At 36.5% G+C, this 8,107-nt stretch overlaps 1 long non-coding RNA gene across 15 annotated transcripts; it reads left to right on the forward strand.

The window, feature by feature from the left end:
- The first annotated feature begins 2,733 nt into the window (after positions 1-2,733).
- On the forward strand, positions 2,734-6,953 carry LOC124160931. 15 transcript variants are annotated; one of them, XR_006865275.1, is made up of 8 exons: positions 2,734-2,875; positions 3,131-3,240; positions 3,321-3,448; positions 3,687-3,904; positions 4,170-4,309; positions 4,457-4,886; positions 5,141-5,337; positions 5,478-6,953. It is a non-coding gene; the product is annotated as an uncharacterized LOC124160931 (long non-coding RNA). The 15 variants fall into 15 exon arrangements; XR_006865274.1 differs by having other exon boundaries at positions 3,340-3,448; XR_006865279.1 differs by having other exon boundaries at positions 3,177-3,240.
- Positions 6,954-8,107: the final 1,154 nt, after the last annotated feature.

Here is an 8,107-nt window from a genome sequence, read left to right on the forward strand (position 1 = left end):
CTTAAAAATTTTCTGCCTTGAAAATTATTCTTAAAAATTTTCTAGCCTTAATTCTTGGCTGCGCCCCTGTTGAGATACATGTTTTTTTAATTAAAGATTGACTATAAAACAGCACCATACTGTAGTTACTACAATAAATAATAAAAACCATAATGTTATAAACAAGGCCCCAGCCAGCACACTCGCCGACGTTTATGTAAACGTCCAAGACAACGAAGCGGCAACAGTTTATCCTTTGACGTTGCGCCGTGGATGATATCAAGGCTGCTATTATGGATAAGCGTTGCAAAAAATAGCATACGCTATTCTGCGGGTCATTATAGCAACGACCCCGTATTATGAATGAAGCGTAGTAATAATTTTGTTCGGAATAGCACCATGCTATTTCTTGCGCGAGCTATTTGGAAGCTCCGCCTCTTCCCGTATGAAAAACTTTCTGAACAGTTTGCGTAACCAATGAGGGAGAAGATATTTTATATATTTTTCTGTATTTTACGGAATATTGACTTGAAATTATAAATAATTGCTTTATTTACATTTAAAAATTATATTAAACCTTGGAAATATATAATACGCTTTGAAAATCTCATTTAAGAAATCAGCTGTTTGTTGTGTTTGTGATAATTTCCCAATGGCTTCAGACAGGTGGGTTAGGTTATAATTTCGTTGTTATAATGATGATTTATCGGACATAAATATTCAATGATTTACCTATATCCGATCGGTCCTTTACCGTGAGATATATGCTATGCGAAATAATCATTGAAAGCTAAATATGTTTGATTTTCTTCGTAAATGTGTTAGGCTTCGAAGTCTGTTTGTTGCATATCAGAATTAATATGTATCAACTTTTATTGTATTGCTCGTGACGATATCGTTTTACTGTATGAACTAGAAGCTTTCGTTTCTAATGTTATCTATATATTATATGACTCCCTAATTTCAGTGTTCATTCTCTGTTTAGGAAATGAAGTAGGTGGCAACGTCACAGCTGTGCTTTCATGTATTATGATGGAATAGTATCGATATTTCAGCTGCATATTTGGAAAAAGCAGAGGGAGGTGATGGTGAATTTGAGGATGGATGGAACAGCTGTGAAAAAGTGAATCTAGCAATAGTGAATCGTGTGGAAAGTGCTGTTGTGTCAGTTATCATTGTTTTCGTATCAGCTGATTTTATTATGTGCTCACTGAAATTTTTGATAGACCCTGAACTGTGCCGATAAACTGAAACTTAATTGTGTGAATAACTTACTTGTCTATAGAGGAAACAATTTGTATTCAATTCCACATGATATATATTGCATTAATGATGTAGTGCATGGATATTCCATTAAACGTTTGTGGTGAATCATATTTGTTCGGAAACTTTATTGGTGTTCGGAGAAATCCTTTGTTTTCAAGCAAGTAATTCAAGTCGACTGCCCGTGTTTATAATTTAGTAAATTTTTAGTTTTAATTGTAGAAGGCAGCGAATAGTGGGGAAAACAATTTCGACTCGTTGCATGTATTTGTATATACTGTCCAATTGAGGAAATGAACGGCTGATCAAAGTATATGGTATTATTATGGTAATATATGGTTTTCATTGAAAGCTATAACTATTAATATATTTGGCGAGTTAGTGTGTTAACACAAGCTTGAAATTTTTCAAGAATCGACCTGATAGCCTACATTGAGGATATTTTTAGTAGCAAGTCAAGTGATGAAATAAAATTATGAATTGTAAATATGAATAAAACACGGAAAATTTGGGCTAATCGTAGTAATTCTTTGCATTAATTGTTATTGTTTTCGTACTGTCGATGAAGCAAGCTTGTGCTTCATATATTAAGCTCGAATGTTAATTCCTAACCAAATCACTTAACTAGTTAAATATTCATCACTCATGCTACTATTATTTAATTAAAATAAAGCTGATATCATTTTATTTTTGGCTATTATTCCATTTTTCAATGCTTGATTAGGTTACTTTAACCTCAGAAAAACAATTCGACATCGCAATGCGCACGTTTTCTGGTTGCAATACCGAATTGCTCGGCATCGAAGACCGCGTAATATTATAGCAAGCCTACCGGTTGCAATTCGCCGTTCATAATAGTAAATAGCAACGGGCCTATGCTATTCTGAGAATTACGTCTTCCGGTGTAGTAAAAACACGAATTGCAACCGTTCGTAATACCAAATAGCATAGGCGTTGCAATACGCTATATTATAGCAACATCGGTTGCAATAATGAAGAATAGCATAATGCTATTCCATCCATAATAGCAGCCCAACATGACGGCAACGCGTTGCCGTGAAGTTGCTCAGTTTGGACGGCTGCTTCATATCCTATTTTATGTGAATGCATTCGCTCTAATTAACGATCTGCTAGAAATAAAAGGTTTCACGACTTACGCAATTAACTTTGCATAATGTGTTTTATGGGATAAGTGGTATTTATTCGACTATTTCGTGGATTTATAAATTAATATGTCTCCAAGTCACTCGGTGGCGATGGAAAAAGATTGAGATAATATAATAAGCGTCTCTCAAGGTTGACGATTCTCTGGATATTTATTATCGGCGAAGTGAAATTACTAAAATACCATTGATAATTAAAGGCTGTACCATTACGATTTCCTCCTTCGCATGAAATTTTACGCTCGATCATATCGTCTGCTCACGACAGCGAGGCCATGCGAAACCATCGTGCGCGCAATGCGAAATGCACTTTGGGAAGAACGGGAAGAACCCGTTATCCGCCGTTGCCGGTAGCCATAGTAACTTTGGTACATAGCTTTGTTGATATGTGAATTCATGCTTTGTGTTCGTCGTGATGCTTTTCTCCTTTTTGAATGGTCGAGGGACGGTTTTCGTTCACCAAACCTTTAGTAAATAGATTTTTTCAAGAACTTTAATTTTACTTAAATTGTTCATTTACTTCATCCGTCAAACTTAACGTGGTTTCAGCTTCTCCATTTTCACTTTTCATTTCATTTCACCTTCATATCCGATTATCATGTCCACCCGTCGTACTCTGACCTTATTGTATTCCTAATTTTCACTGACGTGAATTTTCGTTTGTAATTTTCACTAACTTAAGTTTTCGCGAGTGATTTTAACTCTTGTTAAATCGTGTTCTTCAGTGAGAAAAAGTGTTCAGTGGTTACAAGTTTTTTTGGCTTTGGCTAGGGCAGTGCAAGTTAGAAGCCTCTTCGAGGGTTCAACCACCGTATTCCGCCAGGATTCGTGAAAGGTAAGTCTAGACTCTGTTTACCGTCGTTCATTATGAAATTCATTAACAGTACACTTAAGTTTTCATTACCATTGAGTTAGTTCTGTTGTGTTTCTATAGTATGGATCGATGTATGTCTGGTGGGTGCTCATACTGCGAGTTTGTGGGTGCACGATGGAACGCTCAAGTTTTTCATTCAATGGAGTGCAACGTTCAGTACTGCACGTTGGTGAGAACTCACCCCCTACCAAACACTCTTGAAATATTGAGTTGAGCAGTAAAATTTAGCATAATCGCAGAGATATTTCCTCAATTACTGGAGTGTGCAATCATTTAATGCATCACTATTAACTAGTCTTCATATACAATAATTAACTTTACTTTCAATGGAATTTTATGATCTCATGTTTTTAAGTAACTGAAGAGTGAACGCCTCATAGTCATGATTTTTTTCCTCTTTTTTTCAGGATGCCTTGGCAAGTGTTAATATTTCTTCCACATAAAAAAATTTACTGGCCTCACAGTGCAGGCTTTTGCATAGTCATGGGTAAAATTGGATGGAGATAAGATTATTGAATATTACCCTAGGCTATAACTGGTCTTCAGTGTCACAGGTCATAAAATGGCTCTCGACTCAGTGAGGAATGGGGTATCTTGGGCGTGAAGTTCTGCATGCCTCCATTTGGTGAGTTTGCAACAATATTTGTGAGCATTTGTTTTGATTAAAGGGAGGGTTAACATCTTTGACTTGCAAGGGCAGGGTGCCTTTTAAATGTATTCAAAGGGGTTGTTTCATGGTGTGTGTGTGTGAGAGCACTGACTTGGTTGTACATGTTAAACTAGTTCTCTAAGCCAAGTATTAAATATTTTTATTTTAGTTAATTTTGACATTGACTTCATGCTTTGAAATGTGTGGCTAATGGTGGCATTTTATAATAATCATCTTCCAGAGACTGTAGTGGCAGCTGTCGCTATTGAACAGAGATGGCTACTTGTGAAGACGGAGAACAGACATGGAGGCATTTTAGTCACTGAAATCAAAAAATACTGGGAAAGGAAAAGGACAAAAAAGAATTGAAAGTATCCTGATGTAAGTAATTCTTGATCTATGGAGACTGATGATGACAGAATACTGAAACCACCATCACCTGGTAAATGTTTGCATATAAGAATTTGCATTTTTGAGTGCTTTATCATGTGCAAATGTAAGTGTAAAGCTTATCTATTCTGTTTTCAGTTGCATGAGTGCCTCCTAAGAAGGAAAGGTTGCACTTAAAGATTCCTCAAACAATGTTGGAGTGAAGGAGCCTTAAACTTTTCTATAGAATTGGAGTGTTATTTCTGAAGAATCAGTGAAGTCCAATTGTTAGCACTTGGTGCACCCAATGAGGTCAGAGGTATCGGGGAAGATTTCTCAGGATTTGCACCAGGTAAGGTCCTCCATTTCTCCTTCCAATGTTTCCGCAAGCAACTCACCAATCGTCTCCAGGGATTCTGGAATCCAAGGTTGGATTCCTAAATCGTTTGGTTCTTGAATCCCTGAAGACGATGGGTAAGTTGCTTGTCGAAACGTTTGAATGAGATCTGGAGGACCTTATCCAGTGCAAATCATGAGAAATCTTCACTGCTATTGTTTGCTGGGAAAGAACCTGAAAGAGGAGTATTTGGTTGGTATTTCATTTACATTGTCAACTGTTTGACTTCATAGCCTCCTAAGTGTTAATATGCTCATGGTACTTTGTATAGATTATCACTTTGAGTCTTAATCTTAAGTTATGGTACCATCATCACCTCCTTGTTGATATTTAATTTTATGATAACTCTGGGATGTACTTAGAAATTAAAAATGCTGTGCCACTATGTTCAATGGTTCTCAGCAATTACCATAGATAATTAATTATCTGGTCATCTCATTTTTCAGATTTTATTTCATGAAGGAAAGATCTTCGAACATCATGTTTAAGAGCAGTCAGAACAATCAAATGAGGACTGGGCTTAACAAAAGTCAAAAACAAGTGTTCTACCCTAACATAGAATGAGTTAGCTGTGTCTTTCTGTTTGAAGGGACACTCAGAAAACAAGAAGTGCATTTTAGCTCCATTATAAATGTCTCATTTGGTAAGTATTTTTTTAATCATTGGTGCTTTCGATTTACTCTTCCCTTATCTTGGAATACAGTTGAATGAAAAGAGCTTTTCAGCATATGTTCATATTTCATATTCAGCATAATATCTAATCCAATTATGATTACCTTGCAGGGAGTGTAAAAGCCAAAATAAGCCTGATTTGATACTATCAGTGTGAAAAGAAGCATCAGGGAATGATCCCAGGCCTCAAAATACAGAGCAGAGAAAGGGAATAAGAAACGAGAAAGTGTTCTGAAAGGCAACTCAAAGGGGATCTCGAAGAAACATGATTCTTTCAATTTGCCTATCTCAGAACCTGTCAGTGTGGAAAGGCAGTTTTGTTTGTAGTCTCATAACATGATTGTGGGATAAGGTGAGGTCAGCGACTGATCACTGTTACGACAGACACAGCTATGTCATTAATGCTCCTTGATTTTTGCCTGACAAGGGAGAAGGAATGTTTCTTCACCTTCTTAAATGCCCTATTTTTTATGATTTTTCAAAATGCCAAATGCTGCTAGGAATAGGTCCAAGTTTGGTTGAATAGCCTTTCGTATAGCTGAAATAAATTAATTTTACTTCATTTCTTTCCTGTGAACCTAGCTCAAATGCTATAGAATGCCCTACCCTTAAACAGCTCCATGGAGTGGTGAAGCTTACGTCTTATTCCATATATGGAGGCATAAAATGCTGCAGGAACGCTAGGGTGTGTTAGCTTGTGGTGATCAGCTTCCTTATTGTCATAGAACACAGCAATTTAATAATAGGGCATTCATAATAGGGCATCGTGCTTGCTATGGCAGTGAACAACTGAATGTGTACATTGTATGAAGAAAACTTCTTTAAAAATAACATTTCCTAATTACCACATGCTAATGTTCCCTGTCACCACAACCTTGAATGTGTATGTCCTTGTATGAAATGGCTGTGTTCCATGGTAATTAAGTAGTTGACCACTAAAATGAGAGGCCACATTAAATAGTGCACACTGGTGTTGCTATTGCATTTCATGCCTCCGTGTTCGGAATAAGACTTCAATATGTTATGTCAAATATAACTTTACAAAACAATCCCCTGCCTGTTAGGATCTGCTGCAACAGAAAATTTGAAAGTAAATTAAATCTAGACTCCAAAAAATTGAATGCAAGTTTCTGTTAAGACCTCAACCCTTACTATGTAATTAATGATGTAAAACTATAATTTGTTTATTCTCCTATTTTGATATTGGAGTCATGTGTGAGATTGATATTTTTCGTACTGTTCCTCGTGGGGGATCTATTGTGCTTGAGGCTTTAACATAAATATTGCTGTAATTCTATAATTTCCACTTGAAAATGATCATGCTATCTTTTGGTTAGCATTATATTTTGTTTTGTATTGATGGAGACCTATTTCTTTCCATTTTCGGTTATGAACTACCCTGTAGCTCATTGTTTTTTCCAACTGTCATTTCCCCAGGTGGGGCTGCTCTGATTACAAAATCAGTTGCTCTGTGGTGTGTTAGGTGCTTTTGATATCATTGCTGTTGTGACCTCTTAATACCGTTTGCTTGAATATCTAATGGATTTTAATGTTTGCAGCGAAAATAAAAGTTTATTTTCAAAATTCTGTCAATGATTGATTTCTCTATTAAACCCAGACCTATCAATTATTATTTGAATTTATTGGAATACCCCGCCATGGTAGCAGTATCAACGTGGTATCAAAAAAAAACCCTAGATGGCGCCACAGGCGCGATGCTGCCCAGTTAGTTCTCGAAAGTGCCGGTAGGTGTCCCTTGTGTCTGTGACGTCACCGAAAAGAAACTGTTGCTTTATCGTTGGCGACATTTAACGGCATTTTTGCCCCTTCGTTGCTGCCTCGTTGCCGTCATGTTTATAGCAACGTATTCAGCCGTTTCTTTATCGTTGATGGAAAGTTGCCGTAATTTAAGGGGCAACGTCCTGTTCTGTGCTGGCTGGGGCCGTAGCCAGAAAATATTTTCATGGGGGTTAATGGAATAGTTGACAAACATAAAATTGTTTTTATAAGATAAATAAAATAGAGTATACGGTTAAATATATATACATATTTATTATAAACCCTTAGAGGAAAATATAAAAATATTATTATAAAATTAAATTTAGCTTTCTTTGCAGCGAACAAATGAATTAACTCCTCAGTGTCGATGTCAATTCTGCGGTCTCTCAGGAGGCTCATAAGTCACTCACCTCTCTACTAATTCACAGCATTATTATTTCACGCACTGCACCTACAAATTTGCTTAGATAATGGGGAACTTGCATGAATTTTTTTTATTTCACAGGCGGACAGAAAATTATTTTCTGAATACAACAAAGAAAACCGCATGTAAATCTGAGTTTTCCTTCGCGAGATATTTAATGATAAATATAACGAATTTTAAAGCGCGGGAAAAACTCCCTCACCCCCAAGCCACTGCCGACGAAGCCTCGATGACGTCAAAGGTGCCTAAACATCACGCGAAGCTATTGTTGTGATTGTTTGTAATAGTTTCCAGCAGTTGTGAGAGCTTCGTTTGTTAGACGTGTTGATTATTTTATATTTAAAGATAAATATCCGACGATAGAGGCTTGGAAGCCCTCATATTTTGCATTATTTATAATATTAATATCTGAGTAAGGTCATAAAATATAAAACTGGAGCAGTTAAACCAAAAATTTTATAATACCTAAATAACATCGTTGTAGGAGTCTGAGCCACGGCCATTGGAAGGGGGATACGTTAATTGTAAGTTGATGTTA

The sequence above is a fragment of the Ischnura elegans genome, chromosome 6 (genome assembly GCF_921293095.1).
Source record: "Ischnura elegans chromosome 6, ioIscEleg1.1, whole genome shotgun sequence".
In the NCBI taxonomy this organism is placed as follows: domain Eukaryota; kingdom Metazoa; phylum Arthropoda; class Insecta; order Odonata; family Coenagrionidae; genus Ischnura; species Ischnura elegans.